This window comes from Pleurodeles waltl, chromosome 4_1, assembly GCF_031143425.1.
Source record: "Pleurodeles waltl isolate 20211129_DDA chromosome 4_1, aPleWal1.hap1.20221129, whole genome shotgun sequence".
Classification (NCBI taxonomy): domain Eukaryota; kingdom Metazoa; phylum Chordata; class Amphibia; order Caudata; family Salamandridae; genus Pleurodeles; species Pleurodeles waltl.
In genome coordinates, this window is record NC_090442.1 from 318,036,466 (window position 1) to 318,057,176 (window position 20,711).

The window sequence follows — 20,711 nt, forward strand, 5'->3', positions numbered from 1 at the left end:
TACAAGGAGGTATAGTTCTAAAACCAATTGCACACAGAGAGATATATATAATCATAAACATGACCCTTTTTCTTTACAGAGGTAAAGGGCATTCAGAATCTCTTTCTACGTTCAAAACGGATACAATAGATGGTTATGGTATCATCTGAGATGGACATATAATTCAGCATCAAGATTTTGCCCCCAAGGAGATTCAGAGCCTAATAGTAGAATCATCTTCGATTCCATTTGTCTGAGCTCTAATGTTCTATTTCCAGCTCTGGGATTGTTTTTAATAGATTTAATACTGTAAAAATATAATGTACTACAATCTCCTTTGTGTATGTCCCAGAAATGTTTAGCCAAGGGATAGGTTCTATCTTGGTTTTTTATGGCTCTAAAATGTTGTAAGAATCTGACTTTTAACTTGTGAATAGTACTCCCAATGTATTTTTTATGACATCCACATTCAATAACATAGATCACAAATTCCGTGTCGCATGTGATTCGATCTTTAATCTCACATTGGCGACGGTCAAAGGTTTGATACTCATGCGTGTTATGAGCATACTTACAAGCCTTACAATGGCCACATTTCCAAAATCCTAAACTTTTTTTGCTCAACTAGTATGTATTGGCTTTCAGTGAGAAATAGCTTCTAGTCAAATAGTCTCCCAGTGAGCGCGCTTTACGAAACGTTATAGACGGATGTGCACCTATGTTATCATTAATGATGGGATCATTCTGTAAAACGTGCCAATTGTTTTGAAGTATGTTTCTTAATGAATCATGTTGTTGATTGTACTGGAAAAATATTCTAGGTGATGATTGTTTAGGGTCACTGCTAGTTACTGTGTTGTTAAAGAGTAACTCATCTCTACTTTTGTTTTTGACCCTGTGCTGTGCATCCATCAAAATTTTAGGAGGATAACCTCTACTTAGAAATCTTTCCACCTTTGCCCTGGCTTCTAAATCATATCTGTTCTCATCTGAACATATTCTGCGAGCCCGCAGTAACTGGCTGTAGGGTATACTCCATTTTAATGCCATGGGATGCCCACTATTGGCATGTAATATGGAGTTGCAGGCCGTGGGCTTGCGATATATAGTTGTCTCTAGATGATCGTTTTCTACTTTCAGTAGAACATCTAAAAATGCACTAGTGTCTCTGCTGAAAGTGGCTTCCAAATAGATGTTAAATTGGTTGTTATTTAGTACATTTATATACTCCAACAATAGTTGTTCTTTGCCATTCCAGATAATAAACAAATCAACGATATAGCGCTCCCACAGTACCACTCTATCCATGTAGATGTTGTTATTCTCAGACCATGCCACCTCCTTCTCCCACCAGCCCATATATAAGTTGGCGTATGTGGGAGCGAAGGATACCCCCATACCTGTCCCTTGTTTTTGTAAAAAGCATTCATTGTCAAAGAGGAACAAATTATGGGTTAAGCAAAATTGTAGCATGGATAAAAGCATATTAGTGTGCTCCAAAAATTCAATGGGTCGTGTTTGTAAAAAGTACCTACATGCCTGTAACCCGTATTGGTGTTTAATGGAAGTATATAAAGATGCTACATCCATGGTGACCAAAATGTAGTCTTTATGCCATGGGATGTCATGTATCTTGGCCAGAAAATCATTGGTGTCACGTAGATATGAGGGTAGTTCAGTGACAAAGGTACATAAAAACAGGTCTAAATATCGCGAGGTATTTTCAAGCAACGACTGATTCATGCTAACTATTGGTCTACCTGGGGGATGTGTTTTGTTCTTGTGAATTTTAGGCAAAAAGTAGATACATGGGATTTTAGGATGGTCAATTTTCAGGTACATAAACTCATCATAATCCATCAGTTGCTTGGTATACCACTCATTGAGCATTTCATGATATATCGCTTGATACTGAGTTACAGGATTAGTCACCAGTTTATCATAGTGATCAGTATTCATCAGTTGTCGGTATGCTTCTTTAGTGTAATCAGTTGTATCCATAATAACAATATTACCACCCTTGTCTGAGGGTTTGATGACAACAGAGGAGTTAGATCTCAATATGTTTAAGTTTTTCCAATCTTGTTGCGTAAAATTGGATCTATTCGTCAATCTCGATGTCTTCGATGAGCCTTTTCTGCGAAATTTGTCAATGTCATTGATCACTAATTCGTGAAATGTATCTATCAGATTTCCACTGGGTAATGGAGGATTGAATCTACTCGACAGTTTTAGATGGCTGTTATCATAAAGATTAGTTACAAATCCCATCTCATTGAGAGTGTTGGTACTGTTGTTCGTATCATCGTGTATAGGACATCCAACTCCATTACTATCACTAGCTAGATCACTGATAGTCATCAGTTGTGAGCTATCAGCAATATTGAATCCAGAGACTGCAGCCCTCATATTGATATTCTCTGCCACTCGATTTATGTCTTTGTTGGAAAAATGTTTAATTAGACGTAATTTGCGAACAAATTTATAAAGTTCAATGCGAGTGTTGACATAGTCCCATTGAATATTTGGGCAGAAACTCAGTCCTAAATCAAGTATATATAATTGCTTATCTGTAAAGGTGCTGTGGGAGATGTTCACAACAGTACTCAAGTGATTCAATTCGCTGGTAGATATGGGGTTGAGTTCTAATTTGATTGTTGATTGCTTCTTCTTCTTACCCCGCCTCGTCTTCCGCTTCCTCTGCCACGCCTGCGGTTTTGACCAGGGGGTGGCGTGACCATTTGCATGAGGCGCATTTCCCCCTGAAAATCCAGCTTGTTTCGTGGTATCTCATCAGCAGAGGACTCTATCTCTGAACTGTCATCAGCGGATATATGTTGTGCAGCACCATCAGCCCCACTCTTGGACATATCTTTGGTTCTTGCAGTATCATATTTTCGAGCAAATGTGTAGATTCTTCCATGCTCGTAATCCAGCTTGTCTCTATTGAATTTATGTGCTTTGCGTGATTTAATTTCTTCTTCCTTGTGTTTAATCCGTTCTTCCATTTTGGCTAGCTGATTGGAAACTTCTTGTTGATTCGACATCTTTTCTAAATCTTTGATTAGTTGTTCAATCTTAGTGATTTGTTCCTCCATTCGTCTTTTGGCTTGGGTGATTAAAGTTCCCATAAGTCTAGTTGAGCAGTTTGCTGTTTGCATTCTCCATTCCTCCAGTAGATCTGGATCCATATCGCCTAAAGTAGGTAAAATTAGAATGCGTAGACCTCTAGGTACTCTACCACTTTCGATGTATTTGGTTAATGAGGTCATTTCCCACCATTTTTTAAGTTCAGAAATACGTGCTTTTTCTAATTGGCTTATGATGCTGGAGGTAGTTTGTATCTGGACCCCCGGGGTCCATTGCTAATCTTAGAATTGTCAAACAATTCGGCTGCAGCTTGCTCCCACAGTTTTCTCCGTTCAGCCATAATGTATTGAACACAGAGTGTCCACGATGTCCAATCACTTATTAATGTTCAATTTATAGCTACTAACAGACAAACAAAATGTGCAGAGTGAAAGGATATAGGTATAAAATCTAAAGTACAGGACGCTGTGTAAATGTCCACCAAATAACAACTGAATACTTTGTAGCTTGTTGATTCTTTCTAATAACGAGGTTCTAAGTTTGTGTTCCACAGGAAAGCCGTATACCAAGCGGCAAAGTTAATTCTTATCTGTCGTTTGTTTTCCGGGCTGTGTGCCAATTTCTGATGTAAGACAGAAACGCCAAATATGAGATAGCCTAACTGCAGGGAGAACTGTAATCCTCACCCCGCAGGTGTTCTCCAACCCCCCCGGGTGAAAGTAACACTCCTACTGTGTCAGTTCGGCTGCGTTTTCTTCCAATTGTCAAAGGCACGGTGCTGCGTGAGAAGCGATTTCCAAATTCCTCCAGTTGTGAAAGCCACATGCACTCAACCGGCGTGCCAGCCGTATAGCGTACCGGAGACCACGTTAAAATAAATCCTCAACAGATGGACTGATGGCCATCTGACGGCTGCACCGATCCCGTCGGTTGGATCTCGGTTAACGGAACAAACTCATATCCAGCAAGCTTGAATTCAGTTCATTGCTTTATTTCTTTATACAGGTAACACAGAGTCCTGAAATGCGATGTCAACGCGTTTCGGCAGAACGCCTTCTACTGGACAAGTCTGGCTACAAAGCCGGCATCATGTAAATGCAAGTTAAAAATCCTTCATTTATTTCCATAACAACCTAGTGTGATCTCAAGCGGCGGCCATCTTAAAACATGCAAAGATCTATATTTAAATTCCACAATTTTTTAAGAAGAATTACCTATATCCATTGAAATACTTTAAAAAAAAAAAATTCTTTTAAATTAAAGAGACATAGATATCATATATATGTCACATTTGAAAACCCAAATAAACAATACATATCATCGATTCATTCAGATATCGATCATAGGTTAACTGTTCAGTAACAGATAATACATATAAATTCATCATTAAGACCACAGTTATCAATTGTTCTGGTCAACCTATGTTGGATCAATTAATCAAATGTTATTTAAGGTATGTTATTAGGTTGAGTTTCTATGGAATGTATTCTTCTCTGCAAGTATATAGATATTTGTTTATAGCTCTCTCAATTTATAAACACCATCATCATGTCACGATTTTTATAAATATTGCAAAAGGTTAAGAGCTGATATAAATGGATTATTGTTACATATGACTCAATCCTAAGAATAGATAGATTGTGAAAGGTTAATTGTAAAAATTATTTAAAAATTATTAAATTATTCTTAAATAATTAATACGTTAATCATAGAAAACCCCAATTTTTCATACACAGATTCCTCAATATATAATTTTTTATATATAACAACAACCAATTACATTGTGTTTATATTCAAAATATTCCATCCAGTGGCTCAAGTGCTTTCGCTGTTGAAAATCTCCTATGGGAATTAACATTGTAAACACAACTTTTGTCACCCCCTTTTCTCTTTGCCCCACTTAACAGATCACCCCAAAACTTTCAATAGAGCAGCTGACGTGGCTGTCCAATTTTTTGGGAATCTTTTGTGAGGATTCGCCAAGCGGCATAAAACATATAGGCAAGTAAAAAACGGCTTTTTCTATATCAACAAGGTCCCAACTATAACTTCCTAGTGGCGACCGCCATTAAGTAATATATATATATATATATATATATATATATATATATATATATTCACCACTGTTTAGTTGTAGCTGTGACCTAGTTACATTAGGAAATAGATTTTCTGGTTTGCTAATAACTTTGGCGGTGTTTGACAAATCGCCACAAAACTTTAAAAAAAAGAATTCATCCAACTCAGCTTCTTTCTTGAATGTTTTGGGCTATACCTTTAAGCGAGGGTTGGTGAAAAAAAGAGGGGGAAATGCAATTTTCCTATGCAGTTTACATAGGGATTTTTGAACTACAGTCCGGCTGGCTGAATCGAAGTCCACCAAATTTGACAGAAAGCTAGATCATGATCCAAAAAGCATGTTGCTTGAGAATTAGTGTGCATTCATTCAATAGTTTTAGAGAAATTAAGGTTTAAAATATTTGTATCTCTGGATGGTTGGGTCAGTGGGACTCCTGGGGGAGTACCACAATCATTCAATATCAATTGGCTGACAGGGTCTTTTTTCTCAGTGGTGGTCTCACTTCAGTGGAAGCAAAAGGTTCTTGTGAGCTCCACTCATGCTCTCATTCATTCATTCAGATGAAGAGAAATAATGCAGCCGTCATTTCAGAATATGGGTGCTCAGTCCTTTTGTCTTGAAAATAAAATACAATAAGCTATAAGGGGGCAAGGTAGGTGACTTCTGACCCCTTGGACATTGTAGGGGGATCTCAGAGGAACTGTGCCCCTGGGTCAAATTAAAGAAAATTGGGGGGATTCCTGTGATCTAACAGGACTCCTGGAGGGGTCAGTGGGGCTCCCCTGCTGCTGTAAGAGTCCTTTTGGAGCATGAGGGCTGTGCTGGCTCCTTCAAAATTCTCTCTGGACTTGAATGTCTGCAGTGAGTTGGTCCCGTACAGTGGTTTACCCTGTGGCTAATCAATAAGTCCCACAGGCAAAGTCCATGTGCGGTGGGGGGGGGGGGGGTTGGCTGCCCGTTGGGGAAGGGTGCAGGGCCAGGCCCAGCCACGCCTGGTGGGGGGGGTTGGTGTTATGTATGATAATAATATATGTGCCCAGGGTCTGTCCGTTAAATGCTACAAGAGGGCTGCAGTACCTTCATTTTGTGATGCCGGTGATCGCGAGCGGTTGCGTCTCTGTTTCTCAAGTCGATTTTCAACTTGATGCGGGTAAATCAACTCAAAAGTACCTTTTTGAGAGACTATTCAAGAGAACAGGTTGTTTTTTTAGTGCAAAAAGCATTTTTTTTATTTTACTTTTTTCAACAGAAAGGAAGTGCCCCAGAGACTTCAACTTCCTCTTTCTGACTGGAAGATCTCCTCCCAGTACTTTGTCACCTGCTGGTTATTTTTGATTGGGATTTCAAGATGAAAGAATTACTCTTTGTCTGCAATTCCTTCTGCATCTGTACTATTGGATTTTAAGGACTTTGGGCCAGATGTATGAAGGTTCACATTTGTGAATACCAAATAGCGATTTTTACCAAATCGCTAACTGGGATTCGCAAAATGTGATGTAACAACACCATTGCAGAATGTTTTGCAAATAGCGAGTACCAAATAGCGAGTCTGTAAAAGAGTGAGTCAATATTTGGAAATCGCGAATTTCAATTTTGTATTCTGGAGCAGCATGATGACAACACAACCAGGAAGTGAGACAGTGCATGCTGTTTCCAGACGCCTGAGCCACAGGACCAGGCAGAGAGATCCAGCACAGCACCAGGGAGGCACCCAGCAGAGCCAGCCAGGACCAGGAGAACACAATGGCCACTGATGGAAAGGGCAAGGACACAGGAGAGAGAAAAAGAAAACTAAAAGTCAGTGAGCAGGAATTGGAGGTGCTCACAGAAGAGGTGGTCGAGAACCATGACCAGGTATTTGGCAAAAAAATCACTACTGGTCCTAGAAAGTGAGAAGAGGAAAATGTGAACTGACATCCAGACCAAAATTTGTGCAGTGTGAGTTGGGCAGCATTCAATTGAGGAGATATGGAAGCGCTGGTATGACTTTCAATCATGTGCCAAAGAGAGGGTAGCAAGCAGGCTGATGGAAGGAAGGAGCACTGGCGGAGGACCCTCCACCCAGACACCATCCACCCACTTGGAAGACATGGTGGAGTCAACACTGCTGCCTGAAGCAGTAGGTGGTGTCACTGGCATTGACATCTCAGACACACCTGGCACCAGGAAAGGTAAGGGCAGTGATGATTTGTATCACCATATGTGCATGTACAAATGTCCCCTAAAAAATTGCGATGGTACTATGCACTGTGACAAATAGGCCATGCCACATATTCCATTCAACACAAGAATGCCTTATGTGAGTGTTAGTCCATACCCCCAAAAGTGCATCTACTACATATACAGCAGTACAGTATAAAAACCAAACAGAGAAACAACATACAATCATAGACACAATTCCAAGGGAAATGTTTTTAATAAAAATAACTGTAAGAATACAAATACAAGGTGAAGATCATGAATGACATGCTGTGCATTGTTGTTACTGATGTTCCGGGCCCTGACGCAGTAGAAACTGGAAAAGGGGGGAATGACGAAAGTCAGCCTCAGTCATATTCAAACACCAGAGAGTCCATCATACCAGCACCAATGAAACGCAGGGCAAGAGTGCAACCCCTCCCTGAGTTTACACCGGACTCCGATGAATTGCAGGAAGATGTACACACACCAACTTTAGAGGGTAGAAGCACCGACAGACAGCAGTTCCTGTTCCAGAGTCAGTCTACTCCCCTCATAAGGTGTTGTGAAGAAGGCAGACAGAGCACAGAGGAAGGTGAGGGCCCATCACTGATTGGTGGTCTTGGGGCATCCATGCTGAAAGTGCAGCGTCTGCAATGTAAACACAGGAGATCAATGCACAGACAGTTGGTGTCTCTCAATTACAACATGTGCAAGCTGTATGAGGGACAGCAAGCTACAGCAGAACACGTAAGGAAGATGACAAATGTCATTAAGGAACTCTGCACCGTAATGCAGCAGGAGCATGTCACCCACCGTAGGTGCCATCACCAATTGATGGGTAGGTTGGATGGGATCAGCAGCTCTGCCAGTCGGCTCACTAACACTACTGCTTTGCTGTCACAATGTGCTGTGTGAATGCAAGTGGAAATGGCACATAGCAGTCGGGACATTGCATGAGGATTGGTGCAAGTCACCAATGTATTGGAGACAATACAGACATCCTGGAGTGCTACAAACAGTGATCTGGGTGGAGGGGATAGTAAGGAGCTCTCTAGCCTCAGCAGTGCCACAGCCCCTGTGATGGATCCTAGGCGTCACAGTTCCAGACTCAGTTCTGTCTCTGAACCCGCAACAAGAGGTGCCACTGAGCCTACTGAGCTTTCAAGTGACGTGTGTGGATGTAAAAAGTAATGTTGAGAAGTTCAGGGCCTTTCATAATATGTAGCAATGCATTGATACTATGATGTTAATAGTATGACACTGTAATTGGGACCTGATTGTGTCTTTTGATTACCTATGGCCTATTCACACATACATGTCTTGAAGTCAAGGCAATAAATTTGATACCTAAAGCAATAAATAGAAGTAGACGTGGTGATATCATTACTTACATCAGAAATAGTTACACGTAATCTCAGCATGTCTTATCCTGCCCTCTGCTGCTCTGGTTCTGTCTGCTGGGTGAGGGGGTGTCAGGGGGTCGTCATCCTCATTGGAGTCCATCTCTGTGGGTTCGACTGGTATGCCTCTTGTTGCGATGTTGTGCAACATTGCACACGTGACCACAATCTTGTAGGTTGTCTCCGGACTGTATTGCAGTGCGCCCCCACTCTTATGCAGGCATCAGAAATGACTCTTCATCAGGCCAAAGGTCCTTTCAATCCTGCGTCGTGTCCTCCTGTCGTCACCCCTACTTCACTTGACTCCCTGATCTCGTGCAAGCAGGTGATCCACTGAGTGTACTGCTGTGTCCTGCCTCTGGTCATGGAAGTGGCTCATGCTGCAGGGGAAAGGGCCCCGGCCTTCATCCAAGAGAAATTGGAGAGGCTCGTGGACAGGGTCCTGCCCCTGTACACCAAGCTCTACGGACGGCCAGAGGTACAGGTGAGTAGGGGGATTGTAGGCCATGGTTGTGTGTAATGGATGGTGTTGGCAGCATATATGTGTGCACCTCTGACCCTGGATGGGCCCAGGGTCCTGACATACTGCGTGTGTATGTGCTGTTAGTCTGTTTGTATTGTCTGTCCCATAGTGGATGTATAGCCAGCTGTACATGTTTGCCAAGTGCCTGACCTCTGTGTTACATTTATGTGTGTCCCTTTTAGGTAAGTGCCCACCAGAAGAGGGCACTTTGGCATGCCATCGCCAAGGAGGTGCGGACCCGGGGGTTATACAACCGGCGGAGCACCCACTGCAGGAAGAGGTGGGAGGACCTGCGGCAGCCCAGCTGTGGAAGTCCTCCTAACGGGGAAGGGGTGCCCGTCAGGCACTGACCCCCCTTATGCTACGCATCCTGGCGGTGTCGTACCCAGACGTGGATGGGTGCTTGAAGGCTGCACAGAAGTCACAAGGGGGTGAGTACACATACCATATATTTGACCCTTGATGGATGTCTGTGTGTGCATTCGGGTTTATGCTGCTTAGTTGCAGGGACTCTGACTGATGTCCATCTACATGATGGCCCCCGTGAGGAGTAGGGGTGTTTTGGTCAGGTCTCCTACACGTCGGGTCTTTAAGTTGTTTAGGGAATGGCTGTAGAACAGGGTTCTGGGCACTAGTCAGGGGCACAGCCATGGGTATAGTGGAAGGTGCTGCCTGTTGGTGGGTCTTCTGGGTGGGTGTATGTATGAACCACTATGTTCACTCCATTCAGCTATTTACAAGTGTCTCTCCTGTTTTGTCTCCCCATCCCTGTTCTCTTGTGTTGCCTGTGTACATCGCATCATCTGGCGAGGGAGCTGAGGCACCGGCGAGTGGGGATGCAGTGGCCCACGGATCCTCGGAGGCAGAGTCGTCCGACGCCAAGGGGACCAGTGGGTTGGAGGGCGAGGGGAGTACCACGGTGGAGGCTACTATCACTGGAGGTAGTGTCTCTGATACCTCCTCCGATGGGGGCTCCCTGGCTGTGGCGGACCATAGTGGGCCCACACCTACTGTGTCATCTTCCGCCACCACCATACCATCACTGCCCTCCCATTTGCTCCCCACGAGTTGCCCGTGCCCGCTCACCCAGAAGGGTGGGTGTGTCCTTTGCCCCAGGCACCTCTTCCCCTGCCCCAGCAAACCCTGCTGCTCTCACAAAGGAGGCTATCGACCTCCTGAGAACCTTCTCTGTAGGGCAGACAACCATTGTCAATGCCATCCAGGGGCTAGCATCAGAGATGCAGCAGACCAATGCCTATCTGGATGGCATTCACAGTGCAGTGTCTGGCCCACAGAGATATTTTCAGGCACTGTCCTCCTCTTTGACGGCAGCCAGTGTCCCTGGTCATTCTGTTCCCCCTCCAGCCTCCACTACCCCTTCCAGCACCCCATTCCCTTCATCTGTCCAAAGCACGCATTCTGAAACGCAAGCACACACCTCAACACACAAGAAGCACACTTCAAAACACAAGCACCCCACCACAAGCATTCACACAGCCAACATACACATGCACACACAGCAACAGCCACTTCCCCCAGTGTGCCCAACTCTTCCGCCTTCCTGTCTATCCCCTTTACATGCACACCCCCAGGCACTGCACCTATATTCACTGTTGCTGACACTATTCCTGCAGTCACCACAATAGCACACATCCATACATGCACCCCAGGCACCACACCCGCACTCACCACAACTACTTTAGTTGACACATGCAGCACACTCACCAGACTTGCAGACACCCAAACAACATACATTCACATGGGCAGCCTGTCTTCTCCCACTGTGTCCACCCCCCTACTCCAAAAACACACAAAAGCACCAAAACACCCACCCATCACACATCCACCACACCTCAGCATACTGTCCAGTCACCTGCACCCACAACATTCACACCTAGACCACTTACGACCGCACCCTCTACCTCCACTCCCACGCCCTCCTCCAGGTCCAACCCTATTGCTCCAAAGAAACTTTTCCTCTCCCATGCTGACCTACTCCAACCCACTGGCCCACCCCGTCTTGTCCCTAAACGTGCACACCTCCTTTCCCTTTCCACTCCTTCCACGTCATAGCCCGCCACTATCCACCCTTCACATTCCCATGCCCCTTCCTCAGAGAGGAAGAAGCTCCATGCTGATCCAATTCCATCTGGCTCCTCCCGGTCCAAGCACAATCCCCCACCTTCCAAGGCCAAACCCAAACCCCCTCCACCTTCTGAGCGCAAATCCAAGGCCCACCACTGTCTTAAATCCCCACCCCCACCATCCCATGCCCCTGTTCCCTGAGGTGCCTGGATGCCCCATTGTTGCCCCTATAAGGTGGAGTACCATAGCAATTGTGGGAGTCAGGTTGGGGCCATTGTCACCCATGGGACTCATAACACTTTGGACTGGCCATTGGCCTTACTTACAAATCCTTTGCTCAGAGAGCTGAATTAAAAGTTAATGTGTGGCCTGTGTTTTGGCTGCACACTCTGGATCCCTGGTCTCTTGTTTCATTGTTTGTGGGTGTGGAGCACATGTATGTACTATGGTCAGGTTGGATTTGCCTTGTGTCGGGTAAGTACCTCTTGCTCTTAGGGTGTATGGCTTGTGCTGCTGTGAAGGGAACTACGTCAACATCCAGATGAAGGAAGTTATCTACTTCTTGCTCAAAGGGAAACCAACATGACTTAAAGAGGCCTACTCAGCCCTGTGGACTTCACTGGCAAAAGGTGGGTTGATTTGGAAAATGCTAAGTAACGTTCTTGCTCAAATGTCAAACTTCTCTAATGAAATGGTTCTGGTGGTGTGTTGTAACTGGAGACTAACATGTCACATGATAGAAACACTTGGCTAAATGTTATGACAGTTATGAGATTCAGAATCAGCCAATTAAATGCAGCTACCTATCTGAGTTTTTTGTAAAATTGTTCTCAAGCCTCAGTTAATCGCACACGAGTCATCATGTGATGGATTGCACTTAAGCAGTCTATGCTCTTGCTTTGCCTCTTGGTCCACTCTCCATGTAGCTTCCCTTCTCTTTGACTCTACAATATCGACATTTACTGTTTTCCAATCCACAGGCTTTTTCGTCTTCTGCACAAAGGCTCCAACACTTGTTCTTACCTTACCAGACCGGTTCAGCCATGCACCCAAGACAGATATTCTAAGAATTCAAGGTTCAGCCATGCACCGACCAATTTGGCATTTATATTCAGTATATTTTTCTTTTAAAAATCATATTTTTAGAACTGTGGTGGTTTCACTCCACCCTAATTTGTATTTTTCAAAACTAGATGACAGAACAATTCAAATAATAACTTGAATCTCTTGGGCTGATGGACTGCTTGCAATTCATTAACAGAACTGTGTCTTTCCTTCATTTCCTTCCTTAACAGATTTGATGATGATGATGTTCTGTTTATCGACCTGATAAAAAGTAATGTTCTGCAGTGTTTGTCTTTGTCACATCTTTCCCAAGTCATTCACCAAACCTCTAATCCTCCTCCCCAGGCTGTGTAAGCTATATTGAGGTGTGACTTACAAATGTACACTATAAATAAAACCTGCACTTGTTTGGGCGTATGTGGTGAAAAAGCAACACCAACTCACTGTGGGATCTTCTTAGTACTCACAAAGTTACTACTCGTTAATTTACTGATGAGAAAGTTACTAGTTGTAAACCTACACTGCAAGAGTCTGCAAAGTAACTCCAAAAGTTTAACTTTATCTTTGTGAATCTGACCCTGTGTTAATTATAGAATCTATGCTCCTGCCCCGGACTTGGGGATTAAATACATTTTCAACTTCACCACAGTATCCTCAATTGTTTGAGGAAACATTAAAGGGGAAACAGCAGCACTGGCAATACAGCACATTGAGGTAGCAGACCAGGAGCGCGTACAACCAAAAATTATTGCAGACACCAATACCTCTATAGGTTGAGATAATTTGATGGGCAGACCAAATAAGCCACAGCTTAAGGTTAGTTCTGATAAGGACAATACTAAGCAAGCATCTGAGACTTCTGAAAAATGCTGCCATATAAAAATAAGGATTAAGTAAAATCACAAACAGAATTTCGGCAGTCAGAGATCTCTGACAAACGTTATAATTTACAAAACTCTGATACATTAAAACAGTCTGATAGGTATCAGCACCCTGATACACGCAATTCTCGTTCTTTTCAGGGCTCACCCGACAAATGGCCTAAGAGAGCAGGGCATTCAGAATGCAGACAAGAAGAGTGTGTGAAACTGAAAAAGGATTCACAATGCATGTCTAACATCATCATAAAAAGAGAAGAGAAACTTCCTCAACAAAAACCCCAGTTCAAAAAGAAGAAAGTTGTGGGAATCTTGTCAAGATATGCCACACATATTGAGAACTTTCCTTCAGGCCAGGACGTAGGCAGTGACTCTGCTATACAGCGCAGAGGAGTCCACAATAGTTCACCCTAGGATGATCAAGAGTTTCTGGATGCGAAGGCAACTAACAACTTTATAGAAGTCGAAACCCCAGACCAACGTGTAAGCCCTCCTGATAGAGTCTACAAATTAAACATACAGACTGAGGGTGACATAATGTACACAATTAAAGTATTTTGGGAAAATGTATCACTTAACTATTACATTCTCTTGGCTGAAAAAGATTAGCCACCAGAGTTTGTTAGAACACTCTCACAAGGGGAAAATGTAATATTCCCATCTTTCTCAGTGCTTGATCCTGAAGAAGTTAAAAAGGTGTATGCTATAGAATGGGCTCTTGCACAAGCCCTGGCATTATACCACAGTATCCTCAATTATTTTAGGAAAAATTAAAGGGGAATTAAAGGGGAAGCAGCGTGTGTGCTGGGGTGAGGATGCGCCTTCCCATGTAATAACCATAAGGTCCAGCCTGCAAGTACAACTACAATACGCAATTAACCATGAAGCAAAAGTTTCAGTGAGAGAAAGTCTCTCACAGCTCGAGTACCAGAGAGTACTTGAACCCTGTGTATCTTCCATGAACAACCCTTTGTTTCCAGTAGCTAAGCCAGATCACTCCTATAGAATAGTCTTAGATTTAATTCATTTAAACAGTCATACATACACATTTGCAATACAAAATTCACACCGTATGGCTTTTATGAAGAATATTGTCCATAAAAATGCGAAACAGACTTGGATATTCCCAAAGTTTTTTCTGTCAAACCATAGAGCCTGAAAGCAGGAATTTGACAGCTTTTTCTGCACTCTACTCTCAGCTCCATTTCTGACAGCTGCCTCAAGTGTATAAGAAGAGTCCTTGATTGTTTGTTTCCCGAGTAACATCAATATTGCATGATTTTAATCCAGAAGCATTGTCCTATGTTGATGCTAAATATAATAGATCACATTGCTATGGAATTTGGTGAACACGGTTGCAAATTAAATTTCAAAAAAACAAAAATTGCTTTTCTCAGTGTATTGTATTTAGGAAATGATTTGTAAAATGAGATAAAGAACCTGGCATCACCCTTCTTAGAGAAGTGTGCCCTATTACAACTACCAAACAATATTTAAAACATTGCAGTTCTTGTTAGGATTCTTAAATTTTGGCAGAACATACATACCAGATTATGCACAACATATAAAACCTTTGCACAGTTTAATTCATTTAGATTTTTTCAGTAAACATTGGGCACGAGAACATACACAAATACTAACATCTTTACAGACTGACATGCTTGCAGCATGACACTTACAAACACATGCCAACAAAACAAATTTGGTCATCTGTATAATAGTGGGTGTCATTGGTTTCACCTTTGTCATATTCAATAAAGGTGACACAGTGCCAATTGCATACAAATCACATCTATTTTCCAATGCAGAAATGCATTTTCCATTCACTGAAAATGTACTGACTGCAGTTCAGATGGCTGTCATAAAGGAAGGGCCACTGGCTCAAAGGAAATGCATAATTGTGGCTACTCTCATCCTAGCCTTAGAGGCTGTAACAAAGTTCAGCATTCCAAACCAAAAGCCTTACATCCTAAATGGATGGATAGTCTATGTCTTTGCCCCTACCTTACAAACTCAGAAAATGTCTCCAATATGGACAAAAGTACCCCATGCCCTCTAATATAATGCTTCTAGATCAGTATAAATATATGATATCTACTGATGGTTCAGCCCAGCCTACTAGAGGCACCAAACGTCAATACTCCATGGCTTGTGTAGCTGTATATGGAGGAATGAGAGATGGAGAATTCCACCCTCAACACACTTTCATGCATTCCCAGGAGGATTGCACTGCACAAATGACTGAATTAAAAGCTTTGATTCTGGCACTAGTACACACAGATCCAGAATCCCCTGCACCCGTAGTGTGTGATTTGTATTACCACATCCAGCCTTTTAATGTCAATTTGCATTATGGATGCCTAAATAGTTCCGGAGACTCAAATAGAAATACTATAAAGCATAAAGGTGGTCATTACAACCCTGGCAGACGGTGTTAAAGCTGCGGTAATACCGCAAACAGGCCGGCGGACAAAAAAAGGGAATTATGACCGTGGCGGAAACCGTCAACATAGACAGCCACTTTAACACTCCGACCGCCACGGCGGTACAGACAAGAAGCGCGGCGGTCACCGCCGACAGACAGGCGGAAGACAATGTACCGCCCACAGTATCACAACCCGCCAATCCGCCACCTTTTCCGGGGCAGATTCACCGTGGATAAAAACACGGCGGAAACAGCTTTTGTAATGGGAAAACGCTCACCTCAACATACTCCACGAGGAAGGAGGCCACCATGGAGCCCTGCGCTTATCTTCCTGCTCCTCTACGAACACCAGCAACGTAGGCGCCGAAGACAACGGTGAGTACTGCACCTACAACATAGGGGAGGGGGTAGGCAAAAGTCACGGACACACACACGCAACACCCCCAACCCCACCCCGACCCTCACCCACTACAACACACACATCAATGCATTTCCAAACAGCACAGTAACAACCCCCAACCCCCCCGGAAGAATGTAAAGACAAAAGGAAATTAGTTCAACCATTGTAATGTATCAAAATACAGTAACCAAATATATACAGATATATAAAAACAATCGAAAATCAATGTCCGTGGACCACTGGGCCCACAATGCATGGGCGAGGCCCACACTAGATACCTGTCCACAAACGGAGAGAACACTGCAGGGGCATCAGATAGAAATACAACAGGCACCTCAGGGGGAAGGGATGGGGGGGCACCTCAGCCGGATTACAGCACCACGCCAGATCCACGACGGGGCTCCATGCCCATTGATGTATCCTGGGGAGTGCAAAGCAACAGTCTCTCAAGTCTCTACAGTGGGTGGGTTGCCCACTGTACCATCCTGGGGAGTGCAAAGCCACAGTCTCTCAAGTCTCTACAGTGGGTGGTTTGCCCACTGTACCATCCTGGGGAGTGCAAAGCCACAGTCTCTCAAGTCTCTACAGTGGGTGATTTGCCTACTGCTGCATCCTGGGGAGTGCAAAGCCACAGTCTCTCAAGTGGATAACAGTCTCCACTGGTTCTGGAGGGGGACTGGTGCCCAGAGTGCTTCATCCTGTTAAGGACAGAGGTAGTGGATGCATGTCTCCACTGGTTCTGGAGGGGGAATGGTGCCCAGAGTGCCTCACGCTCCCTGTGACGGTCCCAGTTCCGTCATTGTCCCAGCTGCACATGGGCTAACGATGCTTGATTTGGCGGTCTTTGCCCTGTTCAGCGGTCTTCACCATGGCGGTCTTTGCCAAGTTCAGTGGTCTTCACCATGGCGGTCTTTGCCCTGTTCAGCGGTCTTCACCATGGCGCCCTTTGCCCTGTTCAGCGGTGCGTGCCTTTGCTGTGTCTGACCTGTTCAGCGGTGCTTGCCTTTGCTGTGTCTGACCTGGTTAGCGGTGACTTGCCATGGCGGTCTTTGCCCTGTTCAGCGGTCTTCACCATGGCGGTCTTTGCCCTGTTCAGCGGTCTTCACCATGGCGCCCTTTGCCCTTTTCAGCGGTGCTAGCCTTTGCTGTGTCTGACCTGTTCAGCGGTGACTTGCCATGGCGGTCTTTGACCTGTTCAGCGTTCTTCACCATGGCGCCCTTTGCCCTGTTCAGCGGTGCTAGCCTTTGCTGTGTCTGACCTGTTCAGCGGTGCCTTGCCATGGCGGTCTTTGCTCTGTTCAGCGGTCTTCACCATGGCGGTCTTTGCCCTGTTCAGCGGCCTTCACCATGGCGGTCTTTGCCCTGTTCAGCGCTCTTCACCATGGCGCCCTTTGCCCTGTTCAGCGGTGCGTGCCTTTGCTGTGTCTGACCTGTTCAGCAGTGCCTTGCCATGGCGGTCTTTGCCCTTTACAGCGGTCGTCACCATGGCGCCCTTTGCCCTGTTCAGCGGTGCTAGCCTTTGCTGTGTCTGACCTGTTCAGTGGTGCCTTGTCATGGCGGTCTTTGCCCTGTTCAGCGGTCTTCACCATGGCGGTCTTTGCCCTGTTCAGCGGTCTTCACCATGGTGCCCTTTGCCCTGTTCAGCGGTGTGTGCCTTTGCTGTGTCTGACCTGTTCAGCGGTGCTTGCCTTTGCTGTGTCTGACCTGTTCAGCGGTGCCTTGCCATGGGGGTCTTTGCCCTGTTCAGCGGTGCTTGCATTTGCTGTGTCTGACCTGTTCAGCGGAGCCTTGCCATGGCGGTCTTTGCCCTGTTCAGCGGTCTTCACCATGGCGGTCTTTGCCCTGTTCAGCGGTCTTCACCATGGCGGTCTTTGCCCTGTTCATCGGTCTTCACCATGGCGGTCTTTGCCCTGTTCAGCGGTCTTCACCATGGCGCCTTTTGCCCTGTTCAGCGGTGCGTGCCTTTGCTGTGTCTGACCTGTGCAGCGGTGTGTGGCATGACGGTCCCTCAGTGCCCAGCGGGGCTGTGGCAGCCGGGGCCCTCCAGGTCACTGACTCTGGCGGTGGTCTTCGGACCAGTGATGACAGTGCTGCCCTCCAGGGCACTGACTCTGGCGGTGGTCTCCGGACCAGTGGCGATACTGCTGCCCTCCAGGGCACTGACTCTGGCGGTGGTCTCCGGACCAGTGACGATACTGCTGCCCTCCAGGGCACTGACTCTGGCGGTGGTCTCCGGACCAGTGACGACAGTGCTGGCGGTGGTGTCCCGGCAGGCGGGGAGGATTGAAGGCCTTCTCTGCCGTGCTGCTCTTACCAGACTTTGGAGACTTCTTCTGCCCCTTCACCACCTTGGGAGGAGTTACAGCTGACTCGGCACTCCCCCCGGGACCCTTGTGAGCTGTTTTGCCAGCAGGAGTCTTCACCCTCTCCCGTCGGCCACTTTCCAACTTAAGGTGCTTTACAGGGGGTGGACTGGCAGTGTTTTGGCTCTGTGTCACACTGGCTGCCCTGGTGGCCGGTGCACTCCACACACCTTTAACACGCTGGTACCTGACTTTTTTTGGCTGAGGTGCTACTACAGGACCTATGAATTGGAGGGGTGGGGGTGGTGGGAAAGAGGTCAACGTTGCTGAGGAAGAGTTTCTGACGAACACTGGGACGGGTAGCTGGAGGGGGTCTGGGAGTGGAGGAAGAGGAGGTGGTTGTAGGAGGTGTAACTTTAGTTGATTTGGGTGCAGGTGCAGGTACTGGAGGCTGTCGTGAGGTGGATGGATGTTGGGTGAGTGGGTGCCCGCGTTTGTGTACTTTGGGAGGGGGCGTCACAGACACACTGGGAGTGGACACAGGGGACGTGTAAATGGTAGTGGGGGTAGTGAGTGCAGGTGAGCGGGGTGTGGTGCTGGGTGTTCTGGTGCGAGTCTTAGTGCCTGTAGATGTAGTGCATGCAGGTGAGAGTGTAGACGACACTGGGAGGGAGGAGGGAGACGACGAGGAGGGGGACACAGTGGAGGCAGTGGATGTTGCTGTGTCTGTATGTGGGTGATGCTTGTGTAAGTGCTTGTGGGATGTGTGGTGCCTATGTTTGCCTGAGCTGCTTTTGTGTGTTGAGGTGTGTGCATGCTTGTCTGATGGTGTGGTTGGGATAGGCTGGGGTACAGGGGATTGGGTCTGGGTGGAGGAAGTTGGAGGGGGAGGCTAGACACAGGGACAATGGCTGCCATCAGTGCTGAGGCCAGAGATTGCAGGGTTCGATGATGGGCAGCCTGACCAGAATGAATGCCCTCCAGGAATGCATTAGTGTGTTGCAACTCCCTTTCTACACCCTGGATGGCATTCACAATGGTAGTCTGCCCAACAGTGAGTGACCTGAGGAGGTCAATGGCCTCCTCACTGAGGGCAGCAGAGGTGACAGCGGCAGGGGCTGAGGTGCCTGGGGCGAAGGTGATGCCCACCCTCCTGGGTGAGCGGGCACGGAGCGAAGGCTGAGGGGCTGCTGGGAGGGCTGTGCTGGTAGGGGGGGTGGCGGCTGTACCTGTAGAAGTGGGGGGCACAGATGGTGCCGCCACCACAAGGGAGCTCCCATCGGTGGACGAGCCCGTGTCGCTGTTTGCTGATCCGGTGACCGACGTGAAGCTCCCCTCGCCCTCCGTCTCACTGGTGTATTCGGAGTCTGTGGTGTGGCCCTCCATGGCCATGTGGGATGCAGCTCCCTCGTGCTCCGGTGCCACTGTACCTCCGCCTGATGATGCTGATGCACAAACGAACAGGGAGAGCACAAAAAGGGTGGGGGACGACAGAAGAAAGACAGGTTGAGTGCATGGCTTACCGCTAACGTTGGCGGACAATACAGACACAGCAGCCCCCTGCACTACGCTGTGCTCTTGGCCTCTACAGATGCAATTCCTGGGATATGGCCTACATAGCTATGAGTGTCATCTGTCCACATAGATAACACAGGGGTATGTATACCTGTACTTGGCACTCTACAGTGGAGGGGTGGAGGGCCACAGGGCCATGCCTTATGAAGGGGCCTAGCTTACGTAACTCGCCCTGGCCTAGGGAAACCCACAGCCCTCCTCCCCCACCCAGACCCCTCCACTGCGCGCAACGTCATGAGAATGAGAGTGTACTCACCCCTTTGTGTCTGCTGTGATGCCCTCAAGCGCCCATCCAACTCAGGGTAGGCCACTGCCAGGATCTGGAACATCAGGGGGGTCATGGTGCGACGGGCACCCCTCCCACGTTGGGAGGCCATCCCCAGCTGAGCCTCCGCCGTCTTCTTGCTCCAGCGGCGAATGTCCTCCCATCTTTTAAGGCAGTGGGTGCCCGTCTCTGGTGGACCCCCAGGGTCCGGACGTCCTTGGCGATGGCACGCCAAATGTCCTTCTTCTGGTGGGCGCTGACCTACATGACATGTACAGGGGAAGAAGACAAGTCATTAGCAACTGCACCGTCGAAGTGAGTGGCCTCCATCCCTACCCTTGCCATGTGGCACATGCATTCACAGTCCTTCATGGTCGCAGAACTCTGCCCCCTTCCTACTGACATCCAGCCCTCTCCACCCAGCATAGCCCATACAACCTGCTCCCTGTGTACTTACCTGTTGGT